At 39.6% G+C, this 19,323-nt stretch overlaps 1 long non-coding RNA gene across 2 annotated transcripts in view; it reads right to left on the bottom strand.

The window, feature by feature from the left end:
* Positions 1-15,526, bottom strand: part of LOC126188317 (uncharacterized) — a 33,791-nt gene extending 18,265 nt beyond the window's left edge. Inside the window, exons 1-4 of one of the 2 annotated variants that reach the window (XR_007537855.1) lie at positions 15,446-15,526; positions 14,119-14,198; positions 10,713-10,811; positions 9,743-9,825 (exon numbers count right to left, since the gene is read on the bottom strand). This is a non-coding gene — a long non-coding RNA (uncharacterized LOC126188317). Of the gene's footprint in view, positions 1-9,742; positions 9,826-10,712; positions 10,812-14,118; positions 14,594-15,445 lie in introns of those variants that run through there. The other variant, XR_007537854.1, reaches the window with a different exon arrangement.
* Between the last annotated feature and the right edge of the window lie 3,797 nt (positions 15,527-19,323).

The raw sequence follows: 19,323 nt of genomic DNA, 5'->3' as shown, positions 1-19,323 counted from the left end.
TTGACTTGTCCACTGTTCACTGTGCTTCCTTCTCATTATCGCGCACCACACTCTTGCTTAAAACTACGTCCTCATGATCTTGCACTCATTCTAGTCACGCAGCCAGTACCGCAACTATCACTGATGTGAATCAATAGCCAAAGAACTCAGTGGCATGCATCAAACTTTTCCCTATGGTAAGCCACTGGGAGTGCCTGAACCCAAAGATGGCGTTTTATGAGTCTTCCTCTACCTTCTCACCTAACTTTAATTGGCTCATATATGTACATAATCTCTTGTTGGTCTGCAGATCTCCCACTGGGAAGCTCGCAGGGGATAAGATCTTAATCACCTGGTAAGGACCCACAAACCTGAGTGACAGCTTCCAAGTGACACCTGCATTGCCCCTGTCCTGTTCACAGACATTTTGGACAAATACCTTATTACCTGTCTACGATGCCCTGGTACTTGTCCCCTGATGGTAATAACACACTCGCCTTTGATGAGTGCATGTTGTGTTGCACATTGCTGGCTCCCATCTGGTTTTTTGATCATCAGGGTCCACACTCTCTGGCAGGAGGTTGTCCAGTGACCAGATGTTGCTTAGCAGAGAAATGACTTCATACGTTAAGATCAGCCTGGCCGGTGGGACCTTGCGAGCCTCATGACATGTGTATTGAATGCTAGGCTCAACTACCCCAGAGATTGGTCCCACTTCCTCTGAGATTTCCTATGGTAAACGACGAGGGTAGACTTTAGGTCTGGGTTAAAGTGCTCCACGAATGCTGGCTGTGGGTAATAGGGGGTCATAGTGATCAGTTTAACCCCATGGTTCAAGCAAAACCTTTTGAATTCCTCTGAGATGAACACTGCTGCATTATCACTCACCAGCTCATGCGGCAGACCAAAACTTGAAAAGATAGCTGTGAGATGCTGTATGGCGATGGCAGCTGTAACACCGTGACTGGCGACTAACCAACAAAAACGCATCAATGAATCAACCATCAACAGTATGAGCCTATTGCCTTCCTTTGTCCTGAGAAGCAGCCCCAAGTAATCTACAAATAATTTGTCAAGGGGTCAAAATTCATGAGTGGACTGTAAGGTCCCAAGTTTTCAACTCTTGTCAGCCTTTTCTACTTATTTACATCCAAATGATGTCAGAGAGACTGGTAGGAGAACACTACAGGAAGAAGACTGTAAGGCAAGCAGATCCTATTACTTCTACCTCCTTTGGCCTTATAGCAGAATGCCTTCTTGATGGAATATCCCTCCATCAGATACCCTTCCCTTACTGCCTTGTGAATCCTGCCAAGCTCTAGATCCTTCTCTTGCTCGGTCACGAGTTTACCAAACAGGGCAGGGATTTCAGTCAGAACAGCACCCATGTACTGGGGTAGGACACCTCTGTATTTACAGTGGATATCAATGCTTCAGTTTCCACTTTGCTTCCCTACCTTTCCTCCTGCTCAAACTTTCTGCTTAGGGCATTGGTGACTTGATCCTTAGTGCCTTTAATGTGGTCCTCTTCAAACTGATAGGCTGAAATACAGATTGCCCACCTCACTACCCACCAAGTTTTTCAGGGATGGGCCAACATCCAACTTAGTGCCTGGTTGTTGGTTTCTAACCTGAACTTCCGGCATTCCAAGTTAAACCTGAATTTTTCTAATGCGAACAATACCGCAAGTGCTTTCTGCTCACAGACTGAGAAATTTAGCTCCAAACCGGTGAGGGCACTGGATATGTATGCCAAAGCTCTACATATTCCTTGATGCTCCTGCAGCAGAGCTGTGGTGTGCCACTGGTTGAAGCATCCGTCTATACCGTGAATGGGGGCATTGCCAAGGGCTTACTTCAAGGCTTCGAAGGCAGCCTGCTGACTCTTGCTACAAACGAACCTTCCCCCTTTCCTTCTTAGCAAGATCAGAGGTGCCACCAAGCCCATGAAGCTGGGCACAGACATACAGAAGATATTCACCATGCAAAATCATTCTATCCTGAGGAACTGGGAACTTATGGATGGCCTCATTGTGGGACTGGCTGATATTGACCCCAGATGCTGACATAATGTGCATGAGAAATGATATTTCTCTCTTTGCCAAGGTCATATTTCTGGTTTTCACACTAAGCCCATGAGATCTTAATGGGCTTAATACTTGCCCTATGTGCTCAAAGAGCTCGTCAAAGATGGAACTGTACACCATCATGTCTTCCAAGTAATTGTACACACAATGGAACATCAGATCTCCCAGCACCAAGTCCAACAAACAAGAGACAACAGCAGCCACAGTGGCCAATTCAAATGGCACTTGATTAAATTCATAAAGATTGTAATTGGTTCAGAAGGCAGTCAGTGGCTTAGACTCCTCTACCAACAGAATCTGATAGTATGCCAGATTGAGGACCAAGATCAAGAACACCTGAGTTCCATCAAACCATGAAAAACAGTTATGTAAGTCTGGCAGAGGCACAGACTCCAAAACCACCTTCTGATTTAACAACCAATAATCCACATTGGCCAGAATCTGGAATTATTAGGTTTTGGAACAAAAAATATGGGAGAGGCATATGGTGGTACCGACTGCCTAATCACTGCATGTTTCATCAGCTGACTCATGTGTTTTAGGTGGGGATAAACTATAAGGTGGTTGTCTAACCAGTTCCTGTTGAGTCAGGCAGATGGTACATTCAGTTCTTATGGTCTCCCAGCCTATTGATAACACATCTAGGAACCTCCCCAGGACTTGCAATAACCTTTCTCTCTCTGCAGCACAGAAGTGCCCAATCCCAAAGTTGCCCTTATGACTGACTACATGACACACTGCCCATGTCACCTTATGCTTACAAAAGCTAAGGTTCTCACTGGGGCTACACTTAAAAAATATAGCTGTTTCCTCCAATAATCCAAAACACACTGAGAAAATTCTAAAAAATCACAGCCCACTAATAAATTGACTGTCAGTCCTTCATGACCCAAAATTTCATGGGCCATGTAAATTTACCTATTTCTAACTTACATTGAACCTTCCCTACAACCTGCAAAGGATCCCCTGAAATGGGACAACAATCCAGTTTATTCAGGTCCATCCCCAGTAGTTTTGCAAGTTTACTGTACCATTAAACCAATCATAATTAATTATCAACATTGTGCTACCCAAGTCCACTAAGACGCACACAGGTTCCATTCCTAAATGTGTACAAATAGATGGAAACTGGCTATCATTTATCATACTTACCCTCTGGCATCCAAGAGGCAGTCCTGGCTTTCTATATAGTGGACCAGTCTTCTGGCATCACGAGTTAGTGCCATGCTCTCATGGTACTGGACACTGCGTGACTAGGCGTTCTTGACTGCCACACTTAAAACATGCCCCCCAAATATTCTGACCACCTCTTGGTGCTGTTGCCTCTCACACTGCTAAATTCATACACCTCCTGATAGCATCAGTCTCCGTGCGAACAACATCTCCACACTTCACGTTCTCAATGGCAGTCACCAATTGGTCAAGGTCCAAAAATGTCTTAGGTCTCTCAGAAAACAAAATGTGTTATCCATTTAAAGGTCATAGGCCCTCCAATATGCTCATGCCCATATCCATCTTAGGAATATCCAGACACATGGCTATCCTAGCCATCTGCATACGTTCAATGTATTCAGATAAATTTTCCTCCCTTCCTTGTACCTTATAAAAATATACATCACTTATGTCTTTGCATCTTCATGCACCTAGGCAGCTCTTTAGAATTTTCCTACACAGAGAAATCAAGAATCCTCCTCCTCCCAACACCTCAGAAATCGTACAACCCAGCCAAACTTCTGCTAAAGGTTACGGAATTTGGCACACCACCTGGTCAACTACACTCCTGGAAATGGAAAAAAGAACACATTGACACCGGTGTGTCAGACCCACCATACTTGCTCCGGACACTGCAAGAGGGCTGTACAAGCAATGATCACACGCACGGCACAGCGGACACACCAGGAACCGCGGTGTTGGCCGTCGAATGGCGCTAGCTGCGCAGCATTTGTGCACCGCCGCCGTCAGTGTCAGCCAGTTTGCCGTGGCATACGGAGCTCCATCGCAGTCTTTAACACTGGTAGCATGCCGCGACAGCGTGGACGTGAACCGTATGTGCAGTTGACGGAATTTGAGCGAGGGCGTATAGTGGGCATGCGGGAGGCCGGGTGGACGTACCGCCGAATTGCTCAACACGTGGGGCGTGAGGTCTCCACAGTACATCGATGTTGTCGCCAGTGGTCGGCGGAAGGTGCACGTGCCCGTCGACCTGGGACCGGACCGCAGCGACGCACGGATGCACGCCAAGACCGTAGGATCCTACGCAGTGCCGTAGGGGACCGCACCGCCACTTCCCAGCAAATTAGGGACACTGTTGCTCCTGGGGTATCGGCGAGGACCATTCACAACCGTCTCCATGAAGCTGGGCTACGGTCCCGCACACCGTTAGGCCGTCTTCCGCTCACGCCCCAACATCGTGCAGCCCGCCTCCAGTGGTGTCGCGACAGGCGTGAATGGAGGGACGAATGGAGACATGTCGTCTTCAGCGATGAGAGTCGCTTCTGCCTTGGTGCCAATTATGGTCGTATGCGTGTTTGGCGCCGTGCAGGTGAGTGCCACAATCAGGACTGCATACGACCGAGGCACACGGGGCCAACACCCGGCATCATGGTGTGGGGACCGATCTCCTACACTGGCCGTACACCACTGGTGATCGTCGAGGGGACACTGAATAGTGCACGGTACATCCAAACCGTCATCGAACCCATCGTTCTACCATTCCTAGACCGGCAAGGGAACTTGCTGTTCCAACAGGACAATGCACGTCTGCATGTATCCCGTGCCACCCAACGTGCTCTAGAAGGTGTAAGTCAACTACCCTGGCCAGCAAGATCTCCGGATCTGTCCCCCATTGAGCATGTTTGGGACTGGATGAAGCGTCGTCTCACGCGGTCTGCACGTCCAGCACGAACGCTGGTCCAACTGAGGCGCCAGGTGGAAATGGCATGGCAAGCCGTTCCACAGGACTACATCCAGCATCTCTACGATCATCTCCATGGGAGAATAGCAGCCTGCATTGCTGCGAAAGGTGGATATACACTGTACTAGTGCCGACATTGTGCATGCTCTGTTGCCTGTGTCTATGTGCCTGTGGTTCTGTCAGTGTGATCATGTGATGTATCTGACCCCAGGAATGTGTCAATAAAGTTTCCCCTTCCTGGGACAATAAATTCACGGTGTTCTTATTTCAATTTCCAGGAGTGTACTTGCAACAATGTGTTTGGTTCTTCTAGTTGAACAGTGAGCCATAAAATTTCTTTAATATGGGCAACATCTTGACCCAAAAGAACCTGAATGCCTCTGTCAATAGACAATAATGGGTGCAGGAGTTTACCAAAAGAATTGGAAGTGTGAGCCTACCCCATCGGATGATCTGTCCATCTTTCGCCTGCCTCACCATCTTCTTCCCACTTAAGATTACACAAAAGGTGCTGAACTAAAATAATTTCTTGCTGAAGGGCCTGCAGTGCAGAGGTCATCTTATGATCATGGTCAGCTGAATGAAGATCACAAACTCTGTTTACTATATGATATGCCAGAGTATGTAACTGCAACATTTGTGCCTGTGAGGGTGCAGTACTCTCCAAAAGGGATACACCCTCTCACAAAACACCAAGCAAGGAGGAGGAACTGGCACACACAATATTCACCTCACCAACTGCCTGCACAGTGACTCCAACTGACCTGTCCAGTGTGCCACAAAGCCGTTGGTGCAATTCCAACACTATCCCTTGGGCCCACTCTCCCCCAATCCAGACCTCATATTGTAGGAGGTCCTCTTTCCAAGGGTAATTTATTCCCAGTACCCTGTGACTCTCCATAGTACCTGATGCTGAAACACAACACCAAATCACACTTTGTTCTTAACCGAGGGCTTACACAAAGTCAGTATAGTAATTGCTCAGTACCAGGTAGTATGAAACTGAAATAAAACCATGCTCTATGCAGCCATCTGAAACACCCCCCCCCCTTTTGTCCTACCATGGAAACAAGGAATGGGGATACCCTTTGGAGCAGGGGTAGCTACGACACAAGGTCCTGGAGTGAAAGGTAGTAAGAACAAAAATGAAATTTACTTTATCAACAAAATCATACTTCAGCACTTCACTCTGTTATTAAGAAAAATGACATACAATTATCATTACCCACATTACATATTAACACATTCCAGTTTTCAATTTAATTCAGCAAGATCTGACTAATAAGGGTTCATATGTTTCACACAACCCAAGCCACCTTTAAAACAGACACAAGTTAACAAGTAATCCAAATTCAACTGGCCTTTCATTACTAGATAATTACAAGACAGTAAGACCTTAATATTCCCCATAGTTCTCAACAGATTCACCTAAAAGCATCATTTATGGTTCTCACTTCCAACTGGTACTATTGCTCTATTGAGTAACCACATAAGCCATACACAACACTCAAAATACTAAAATTTTAGTCAGCATGTAGCCACCTTAAAACACTTAACATGATTTCCCTACTTGAACTAGTAGTAGCCACATAAATCGTCAACTCCATATAACATAAAATAAGATAAATTTACCACTGGTCTGAAGATTGCACAAGTTTAACTCAGTGCTGAGCTGCTTTTGAATCAATTTGAATCAGCACCAGTCATACACATTTTTAGACTACACAAGCAGCTTATGCAAATAGATAAAATTTTTATGTTTAACTTGGTGTTTACCTGTCTTTAAATTCTCAAATGAGTTTATCAGTTTGAATCAATACTAGCCATTTAAATTTTCAAACTTCACAACCAGCTTACACAAACAGATTACATTTTAAGTTGAACTCAGCACTTAGCCATCTTTAAATTTTCCAACGTATTTACCAGTTCGAATGAGCAATAGCCATTTTAACTTCAGGAATACACTAAACTTTTTTTTTTTGACATCTTCACAGCTCTAGCCACTGCTAAACTCAGCAGGTCAACAATTTTCCAGAGCAATGACAGGTCCTTGGGAGTTTCAATCTAAAGCACTAATGAAGCTAATTTTCTAACAGGGCATCCTTAAACACAGGCCTTGATTGGCACAGCACATCAAAACAAAACTTGCATTAACAGAAGCCTTCAGCACTGATGACACCTCGTTACATGTAAGTGCAACCAGTCACATAAAATGATATGGGCATTAACTGCTTGATACGTAATTACACATCAGGTTACAGCTTGTCAGTGGATAAGCAGCCACATGAAATATTTATTGACAGTGTATTGCCTTTTTGTTAAGCCTATCTAGACAATGTCATAATCTTTTTACAAAATGAGCAAGATCATCATGACCACCTGTGTATCATCCTTGATAAGCTGGCCTCTCACAGGGTCATGATAAATGTAGACAAGTGACGACTTCGGCAACTCCTTGTAACCTTTATTCCACACCACACTGACACATCTGGGGTGCATCCCTGAGAAAACTGAACAGCTATGCCTCCTCCCACCTCTCAACAACTACCAAGAGCTGCGTAGGTTTTTGGGAGTCATAAATTTTCACAGGAATCAATTGCCAAACGCCACTGAGACTTTACTATGACTCATGCAAGCATTGTGAAGCAAGAATACATCTGGTAAATGATGCCTTGATTCGACACTGCAAATATAGATGGCCTTTGACAAGATAAAAGAACACCTGTTGACACATGATGACCCTCACCCACCCATCACCTCGCACACGTCTAATTATCATGTCCAATGCTAGTGATCACGAGATCGGGGCTGCTTTACAGCAAGAAATCAATGGAATCACTCAGTCATTCATGTTTTTCTCACACAAACTTACTGAGAGAAAAAAAAGGCTCGTGTTTGATTGCAAACTACTATCAAGATGATGTTGAGGGGAGACCGCTTACCATATATATAGGCCATCATCCGCTAGCAGATGCATTCCGCAACCCGTCAGCAGATTCTGCACCTAGGAGATTCTGCCAACTGGATTTCATAACACAGTTCACTGCCAATGTGCAATACATCATAGGTGGTGCCAATAATATTGTGATGAACTATCTTTCTTGTGCTGCAGCTACCTCTACCAAGATTGACTTTAACAGGATTGCAGATGCCCAAGTGACAGACGCCAATCTCCAGAGTTTGTTTAACAAACTAGACACCAGACTCCCACTGCAACAACACACGCTACCCAGTGCTACCTAACAAGTTTGGTATGATGTTTCAAATGGATGGATCTGCCCGTTTGTCCTAGAGCTGTACTGCAGGACAATTTTTGACCTTCTCCACAACCTTGCACACTGTTCGCCCCATCACAGAACAGCTTGTCTGGCCTAACATTAAAATGGACTGTGGCACATGGGCCAGGACTTGCATTTCATACCAGCTAGCAAAAACTGGCTTCCTCACACAGCCCCCTTTTGGTAAATTCCTGATTCCAAAGGGACATTTCCAACATGTCCATATGGACACTGGACATCGTAGGACCACTTCCTGTATTGCATGGTTCCTGTAGCATTCTGTCAATGTTAGATCACATGACTCGATGGGTGAAGGCCACAACCATTTCCAAAATATCAACAGAGACAGTACCACAAACTTTTATCAACAGTTGAATTGCCAGATTTGGCTGCCCAACTTCTTTAACATTCGACTAGGATCAGCAGTTTGAATCCCAACTTTTCAATGACTTATGTGGAGGCCACCAGTTCCACACAACTACCTATACCCCCAATCCAATGGCCTCATGGAATGGTGGCACTGGACAATAAAAGTTGCTCTCATGTGTCACTCAGAATTGTGGGTGGACGTCATTCCATGTGTTCTCCTGGGCATTTGAATGAGACATAAAGATGACCTTGATGTGTCACTCACCGAAATACTATACATTGAACCCCTCACCTTACCAGCTGAATTTGTAGTGCATGAAACAGTCCTCATCAACCAGGACTTACCACATCTGTGTGCCACCCCCTCTCATAGCATGACAAAATTAATTTTTATTTATAAAGATCTGGCCATATGTTCTTACGTGATGCTATGTACAGACACAGTGAAATCCACCCTACAACTGTATTTACAGGACCATAGCAAGTGTTGAAACAAAATACAAACACTTTAGACGCCAGAATTGCTGGAAAACAAACAACAACTATTTAACATACACTGTTGGATAAAGGCCTCCTACAGCTTTTCCATGCAGTTTCATCAGTCACGTGCAGCCATTTTTTCCAACATGTTCTCTGTTTCAATGTTATCTTAATATATTTAACAGTGTCTGTAAATTGAAAATCAATCTGTGCAAAAAAAATTCTTTCCTGTCTCTTTACACTCAATATTTAAACCAAGATGAGCTCATACTCTGAATTTTGTTGTTTAACGATTTTGTTTACTGCATATCCTACAGCATTCTTGACATCTTCATCATTTATATAGCATGCTCAGTAGTTTTTAAACCTGACTGATACTCAGGTAGTGCTCATAATTTAAGTTTTGTGGTACTAAAGAATAAACTGTGCACAATTTGAAACAAAAATTATGATGGAACCATCAAGGCACAATTAGAAGACCACACAAGTAAAGAAAGAGACTAAACTAAGAAAGTGCAGTGAGAGGAAACTGACCCTAGAAAGAAACTGTTTTGGAAGTAAATTTAAATAAACAAAATACAAATATGTTTCTGTTTTCTCCATCTCTTATTTACACTTATCAGTACTAACCATACCTTTGCTCATAATTTTCAGAGCACTTTATTTCTGTCACGTGTTGTTTTAGCCATGATCTATTCCAAACTCTCACTTTGCAGACCTATATAATCAGAAAAGACAAAGTGAAAATCTATATATGCAAGTTACTATAATACAATAAGAATGTTATGCTGCCAAAGTTACATTTTTATGAGTAGCACTTGGTATTCAAGTTGCAGCATTCATAGCAGCTACACATACTGCAATGATTGTGAAAGGATGACAAGCTGCTATAGGTACCAAGAAGGGCTGATCCACAGATCCAATTAACCGATGAGTAAGTGGTGCTCATTTGACCAGAGTGTAGCTGGTCAGCAAATGTCTACAATGATTTTTAGTAATGAAGAATGTGCTGCAATAGTACTAACATTTGGTGAACGTCACAAATGTCTTATAAACAGCAGAATGCATCAAAAACTAGTATTCTGGGAGAGAAATTTAGTTCCATTTGAAAAAATGAATTTGATATTGCACACCAATATGCCAAACCACCAATGGTTAATGTGGTTCAAAAAAATAATGATCATCATTTTATGAATCATCTGTGACTATTTTAATACAAGGAGTCCAAATTACAATAAATCATCTATTTTCATGATTACTTGTCAAAGAGAAAAATGATTATCAATATTTTTAGCATCTATAAAAGTATGTGAATTAGAAGAGACATCTATCTCACTTTTTGGTTGCAAATACAAATGTTTTATTTCACATTTGAGCACATTGACATGCAACTAGGGTCATCACAGTTAACACAGTAATAATAATATAAACTTGGGAAAATGTCATTAACTACAAGAAAATAATCCAAGATAGATACACTACATATTTCCATAAAAGCCAATAACAACAAAAAGTGTCCTAACAGAGGAATTACATGATAGATGAACTACAAAGTTAAATGATTGACAAAGATACTGAGTAATCAAACAGATAATTATCACTTACCAACTAATCTTTCACAGAACCCAAAGAAACTCTGGTTGTATGTAAAGGCTGTTAGTAGCACCAAAGTTACTGTCCAGTCCCTAGTGGATGAGACAGGAACTGAAATTGAGAGCAGCAAAGTAAAAGCTGAAATGCTTAACTCCATTTCAAATGCTCCTTTACAATTAAAAACCTCAGAGAATTGTCCCAATTTAACCTTCATATCACTGAAAGATGAATGAAATAAATATTGGTGTCAGTGGTATAGAGAAGCAGCTGAAATAATTAAAACTGATGCAATCCCTATCAGATTCTATACTGAATTTATGGCTCAGTTAGCCCCTTTCCTAACTATAATCTCTCATAGATCCCTGAAACAAAAAAACCATGCCCAGTTCTTGGAAAATGGCAAAGGTCACACCCTTCTAAAAGAAGGGTAGTAGAAGTTATCCACAAAACTACTGTCAAATATTCTTGATAGCAATCTGTTGTGGAATCTTAGAACATATTCGAGCTCAAACATAAAGAAGTATCTTGAACAGAATGATCTCCTCAATGCCATCCAGCATGGATTTCGAAAACATCAATCTTGTGAAACCCAACCCACACTTTTCTCACTTGATATATTGAAAGCTTTGGATCACGGCAATCAGGTAGATGCTGTATTTCTTGATTTCCAAAACCATTTGACTCAGTACCACACCTCCACTTATTGTTAAAAGTACAATCAGGTGGTGCATCAAGTGAAATTTGTGGCTGGATTGATGACTTTTTGGTAGCAAGGATGCAGCATGTTATCTTGGATGTAGAGTCATTGTCAGATGAAGAAATAACTTCGGGCGTACCCCAGGGAAGTGTGTTGGGACCCATGCTGTCCATGTTGTATATTAATGATCTTGCAGACAATATTAACAGTAAACCAGGCTTCTTGTAGATGATGCAGTTATCTATAATGAAGTACTAAGCTGCATAAATATTCAGTCAGATCTTGATAAGATATCAGAGTGGTGCAGAGATCGGTAACTTACTTTAAATGTTCAGAAATGTATAATTTAGCACTACACAAAATGAAAAAAAAGTAGTATCCTATGACTATAATATCAAGGAGTCACTGTTGGAATTGGTCAACTTACACAAATATCTGTATGTAACACTTTGTAGGGATATGAGATGGAATGATCACATAGGTTCAATGGTGGATAAAGCAGGTCTACTAAGGAGATAGCTTACAAATTACTCGTGCGACTGATTCTAGACTATTACTCAAGTGTGTGGGGTCCATACCAGACAGGACTAAAAGTGGGTACTGAATGTATATAGAGAAGGGCAGCACGAATGGTCACAGGTTTGTTTAATCTATGGGAGTGTGTCACAGAGACATTGAAGGAACTGAACTGGAAGACTCTTGAAGAGAGACATGAAGTAGCCCAAGAAAGCCTGTTAATAAAGTTTCAAGAACTGGCTTTAAATGATTACTCTAGGAATATACTAGAACCTCTTGTGTATCACTCACATAGGGGTTGTGAAGATAAGATTAGAGTAATTTCTGCATACACAGAGCATTCAAACAATCATTCTTCCCATGCTTCTTATGTGAATGGAACAGGATGAAACCCTAATAACTAGTAGAATGGGTCATACACTCTGCCAAGCACCTCACAGTGGTTTGCAGAGTATAGCTGTAGCTGTAGATGTAGATAATTAACAATATGTATATGAAACAGTAATAAAATAGTTACACAGTGTGGCATATGTAAAGATTGGAGTTAATTTATTGTTCATTTCATAAGAAATGTGGGTCATCTGACACATACTCGAGGAGCTCTTGAACACAGTAAATTACTTTACTTTTCATCCATCTCGAATGACTAGTTGTAAATTTATTTACTGGCACTGTATAGACATTTTCAAGTAATTTGCTGAAGTAGATAGGACTAAGATGCTTGTAACTGTTATGAGCCTTTGCAAGCCTAGCATATGGCACATTAATTGTATGAGCACTTCTTGTGTTACAGTCATGAATTGTACTCCTTAGGTCAAATTTACTTAAATTCTCTTTAATAAAGACAAGGAAGTTGTAAATATACTGAGTAGGCATTGTCATTATTTACAGTTATTTAAAATAATCTCAACATAAGTCATATGGGCTAAGTCCTTCAGTGCACCTTACAGCTTTCTTTTGCCATTTAACCACTAATTTGAGCCTATGAAATTGTCCCATAATAGTATCTAATAACTTAGGTGGGAATATAAAAATGCAAAATATGCATATAACAGGAGATCTTTGCTGATGCTGATCTTAAGATTGTACAGCAGACAGATGACATATGTAGCCTACCATGTAATTTCCCTGTGTGAGTATCCCAGCTGACCATATTAAAGGAACCCTTGAACAATTAGATTTTGAACCCATCCCTGGAGATCAAATGTACTCTTGTATGGTGACTGTCATCTTTGAAGAGGATGAGATCTTATAGCCTGACAATGTGCTTTTACATGCACATGAATATGTTTGAAAAGGTGGTAGGAGGATGATTAAAACGTGATAGTTTCATGCCATTTCATCACAGTCTCTGATTTCTTCCAGTGGTACAGGGAGCAAGAGAATTTAAAACAGCCAGTTTGTGTGGCCACATGGTAGCTCTGCTGCCTCAACTGACAAACTCTTAACAGCAAAATAATTGAAACTTCAACTGAACACCGGAAAATTATAAGACCAATTAATGAATCAAAGCTAAACAGTTTGATAAATAAATTGGATTTAATATAATGGAATAAAATAATAATCACTGCAGCAACAAATTTTTAGAACTGTTGATTGAACATTGTCAAGCATTTTATCCTAAATACTACAAGAAAATATTGAAGCAAAATCACTGCACCAAACAGCAAAACCTAAAAAAACTGGTACACTCCACATCTACATAGAATAAGGATCATAATGTCACTGCATCATGATAAGTTTAAGCATAATAATGCTGACAAGGAAATCTATGTAAAAATGAAAAAGATTTACAGGTCTGAAATCAAGGCAGCAAAGTGCAAAGCAAATGATACATATATACTGAACTCAGTGAATAAAAGCAAAGCTGCATGGGAAATTATTAAAACAGAAATAAACTGTGCTTATAAAGTATACCATACACCAATTCCACCTGATATTCTAAATGCACATATTGTCCATCCTCAGCCAGATGACAGCATTATGAAGGATGTGAATAAAGCAGAGGCACTACTGTCAGAAATGAACTGTAAACAAACAGACAGCTTTTGCTGGACTTTTGTAACTGAGAAGATGGTCAATGAACCAATAGCTAAGCTCACTAATTCTAGAGCAGACAATTACTACACCCATAATATCAAAAATAATAGAATACTGCATAAATAAACAGATGAGTCAATACGTTGAACATAATGATATACTTACCTCCTCACAGTATGGTTTCACACCCAGCCTTTCTATAGTCAAGGCAGTTAACAGCATGGTAGCAAAAATGTACAATTGTTCTGAAAATAAACATTTTATGTGTGCAACACTGTTGGACATTAGGAAAGCTTTTGATGTGGTCTCCCACAATATTCTCATAAAAAACTCTACAACTACAGAGTGGCTAATGCAGTCTTATTTGGACAACAGAAAACTGTTAGTTAAGGTAAATAATAAAATGTCAGAACACCTTCCAGTTGTAAAGATTGTACCTCAAGGATCTGTTCTTGGACCTTTCCTTTTCATTATTAACATAGATGATTTACCCACAATTGTACCATGTGATGCAGTGCTACATGCAGATGACTCAACACTCAACTTATGTGGTACCGACCTTGAAAATGTGCAACACTACTTGGTTTGCAGCAACTGTACCACAGAAGAATGATAGTAAAACTGAAGACATTGTATTCAGTCTAAATGCTCCCAATCATGATAACTAAACAGTCAAATTATTAAAATTTCACATTAACTAGGTTTAGTTAATTAATTAATTCATCATACTCTGTGGTTCAATTATGAACAAGAACCGACAAGGACCTGAAATGATTCAAGGTATATTTTGATAAAATGCAGTAACTGATAAAGACTAATCTGTACACTCTGTCAGCAGCAAACTTCAGTGGAACTTAGTTGTATTTGAGCTTACACAGACTACAAACAAATAAAACACTCTTGGAAAATAGAGCTAATAATTTGGAAAAAGTTGCCCTCATTTATATTAAGTACGTCTGTTGATATGCTACTGCCTGTTTAATATGAAGACAATATTACACTGTTAATGTGTGATAAAGCTTGTTTAGGTAACTAATAGACGAAATGAAATGCAGTTTGAATCTGCAACAATTTCTCAGTTGTTAGTTGCAGTTATGTGAATTACTCACTGCTGTTCTTCTCCAAATTTACAACTGAAAGAGAAATATTGAGTAGAAAATTTTGTTATAGTTTTCAATTTTAATCTTCCTGGAGGTATGTTACCACTGTTATCTTTTAATATTTAGACTATTTCATTTTAAGCTCTTAATCTTCTTTTCAGTTGCACATTTCCTCTTTTCAAGTTCATGGCAAGGTATATTCTTACATTTGTTGCGTGCAAAGTGATATTATACTAGAAACTACACTTTGCTAAGATTATTCCATAAATATGAGATACAATACTGACTAATTCCATTGTTTTCAGTGTTTCTGTCAATGTATCTACAAAATTAAAAATACAGAATTAAAAACACTAGTTTCACAGGATATATGAATTGCATTTTTTTCTAACACTTTGTTATTCTACTCGTGTACTTGCCAACCGTTTCCTCAGAGTACACTATGAATTGGCTTTAGCACTCCCTTAGTCGTACCGAGCGAGGTGGCGCAGTGGTTAGCACACTGGACTCGCATTCGGGAGAACGACGGTTCAATCCCGCGTTCGGCCATCCTGATTTAGGTTTTCCGTGATTTCCCTAGATCACACCAGGCAAATGCCGGGATGGTTCCTTTGAAAGGGCACGGCCGACTTCCTTTCCCATCCTTCCCTAATCCGAGCTTGTGCTCCGTCTCTAATGACCTCGTTGTCGACGGGACGTTAAACACCAACGTCCTCCTCCTCGTCTCCCTTAGTCGTAACTGTTCCTACCAAGCTCCAGGCAGTACAGTAACCAGTGACAACCTGAAACAAGTCACTCATTAAGAAACCTGAATAAAATGCAGTTTAAGCAGCTACATTCTGCATTTACTGATTTATGATCTTTCTGTTTAAAAACACAAATAGTGTCTACAACTCACTCTTACTTGGAGACAGCATTTAATACACTGTACACATGGTACTTTATGTGCTGCAAGTCAAAAAAGTCTAATGTAAGAGTCATAACATATTTGATTAAAAGTTTTTTAGCAGTAGATTCCATTAATCTGAAAGGAGTGAGAAAGTGACAACTTATTTATTTATGTATTTATTTTATTATTCATCTTTAGGCATTAAAAATGCAATTGATGTAATCATTTGTGTAAATATACAGTTTACATAACTAACAGAAATGGTGTTTTATATTATAGATCATTATAGTGTCTCCAACTCACTCTTACTTGGAGACAGCATTTAATACACTGTACACATGTTACTTTATGTGCTGCAAGTCAAAAAAGTCTAATGTAAGAGTCATAACATATTTGATTAAAAGTTTTTCAGCAGTAGATTCCATTAATCTGAAAGGAGTGAGAAAGTGACAACTTATTTATTTATGTATTTATTTTATTATCCATCTTTAGGCATTAAAAATGCAATTGATGTAGTCATTTGTGTAAACATACAGTTTACATAACTAACAGAAATGGTGTTTTATATTATAGATCATTATAGACTAATAAGATACAAAAATTTGTCCTTGATGCTGCACAAGGTATTTGCATTATATTTCCATATATAAGTTTAATCTAAGTGAAACTATATTAGTGCCAGTACTTAAGATCATCTTTAGTGCACATTATAAACTCTTCTATTGTATAAAAAGCTTTTTCTCTAAGCCATTTCTTTGTGGCATTTTTAAACTCATTCAATGACACATTATGTGCCTCTATTGGCAACATGTTAAATAGTTTTACTCCCATGTACCTGTAACTATCTTGAGTTTACTTTAGTCTAGCAACTGGGATGTCAATTTACTGTTTTATACATGTGTCACGGTGATGGATGATTGTCGTAGTTTGTGACTGTGTTGGTTTTCTTTTGTGTGTATCAGACAACTTAGTATAAAGAGGGCTGCAACTGTTAGTATTTTTAGATTTTTGAAATGTGGTCTACAAGACTCGTTATTTCTGACTCCATGGATGCATCTGACTGCCTTCTTTTGCCAAATGAAAACTTGTTTTGCTCTGGGTGAGTTTCCCCACAACAAAGTGGCATATGTTAAATGGGTGTGGAAAAAGGCATAGTATGCATTGAGTAATAACTTACCACTAACACATGACCTTAGTTTACCTAACAAACATGTCACACATGCTAACTTAGTACAAATATAATCGGTATGACTCTTCCAAGTTAATTTTGAGTCAAGATGGATCCCAAGTAGTTTAGCTGAGACACAATCAATCTTATCACTCTTAACACACAAGCCAAAGAGAATATTTAGAGTTTTATCATGATTTATATGCAAGTCATTGAGTTGGAACCACTTGATGGCTGCTCTGAGATGAGCCTCACTTTCCTCCTTTAATTTTCCTAAATCTTTCCCTGCTGTAACAAAAATTGTATCATCTGCATAGAGTGTGGATTTACATAACATGGTGCTGGGCAAGTCATTTACATATATTATAAAAAGCAAAGGTCCATACACAGAGCCTTGTGGTACACCCTGCATGATATCCAAGACATTTGACCTCATATTGTTAAAATGCACAATTTGTTTTCTGTCGCTCAGATAGGATCTGATCAGAGATAGTTCTGAACCTCTAATACCATAGCAGTTCAGTTTTTCTAGTAGTATCCTGTGACTGACAGAGTCAAATGCCTTGCTGAGGTCCACAAGAGTGGCATTAACCGATAATCCTGATTTGAATTATGACAATATATATGAAACAACATCTTCAACTGCTTTTGCTGTTGACAGGCCAGACCTGAAGCCATACTGAGAGTCACTAAGAATATTATTCACAGACAGATGTTGACTGATTTGGAGCTGTATGCAATATTTCACTACTTTTGATATGATGGGTACAAGGGAGATTGGACGGTAATTATTACGAGAAGACTTGTCACCTTTCTTGTGCAGTGGAGTAACGACTGCCATTTTTAAGGATGAAGGGAAACAGCCACTGATGACAAACATCCGGTTCATAAGAGAACAGAGTGGATGATGTGCTATTACATCTGCTACTTTTTTTATTACAAAATTGGAGAGACCATAAATGTCTTCTGATTTTGAGTAACTTAATTCTGCGATTGCAGTTTTAATATCTGTTACTTTTACTTCTTTCGATTTAAACACAGGAACCATATCCTCAAAATTTTGTAGAAATGAATTTCTATTATTTGAGATATGGTTGTTGTCACATTTATGGATATGTTCATTTGCAGCACTGTTATTCATACCGGCAGCATTGCAATTAGTACATTCTCCCCTACAAGACTTGACAAATTATTGAATAATATAAAATGTCCTACACATTTAATTAATATCGAAGACAGAGAAAAAAATCAATGGTGTGCTTTAGACTGCTTGGCAGCAACCTGTAACATACACTACAGGAATATCCCAGGTAAAACTCTGAACATCAATCCAATCAAATGTATTGTCAGATGATGCATGTTCAGGGACAGGCATGTTCACTGATCGACCAGTACTCCTTGGGTAAGCAAATGTAAATTTAACTGCAGACTATCATCTCAAAGCAACAAAAACTGAAACAATTATGTTATTTGATAAAATTCAACTGAATTAAGCAGTAAGGAAACACATAATAAAGTCCCTGAGCTTGACAGAGAGGCCTCACCTAATGTTTATGGTATAAGTGCTGGACACACAATATGTAAAAAAATGAAAACTACTGGCTATGAAATTAAAGATATTGAATTAATAAATACATGATTTATTCATATAAAAAGGAGCTTATGAGAAGTACAAGTAAACATGAATCTAACAGTAGCTTAATAAATTGCAATACTTTCATACAAAAGATAATAGATTGTTTATCAGGGTCACCACCAATGTGATACTGGAAGAAAACAGCAGTTCATTTTGTGGCAGTAATATACAGGTCACACAATTGCTATCATTGAACCTTGAACATAATTTTAATACAATAATAAAATGAAGAATGTAGGAAAGAGTGAGAACACAACAAACATATCAAATAGAAAGGAAAAATACAAAATTCTTCACCAGGGAAATAAATTTATGACACTTTAATCTCTTCAGTGATTTTTAGACATGAATGCTTTCTGGTCACTAAGATGGGTGTAATATCAGAAAAAGAACTGTGTCAATTAAGCAAGGGAGTGCGTGAGGCACCAAGTGCATTTGAAGCACAGGTCAGAACTGTTCAAGATCTGACATGATATATCCTTCACTGACACATCCGCAGAATTCCCAGGTGTGTGTTGCTCTACCGGTCTTACTATGGGTGCACTGCCAATGGCTGCTGAACATGTGTGGTACATGG

Source organism: Schistocerca cancellata, chromosome 5, assembly GCF_023864275.1.
Source record: "Schistocerca cancellata isolate TAMUIC-IGC-003103 chromosome 5, iqSchCanc2.1, whole genome shotgun sequence".
In the NCBI taxonomy this organism is placed as follows: domain Eukaryota; kingdom Metazoa; phylum Arthropoda; class Insecta; order Orthoptera; family Acrididae; genus Schistocerca; species Schistocerca cancellata.
The sequence above is the reverse complement of the archived record's forward strand: the minus strand, read 5'-3'. Positions and strand labels throughout refer to the sequence as shown.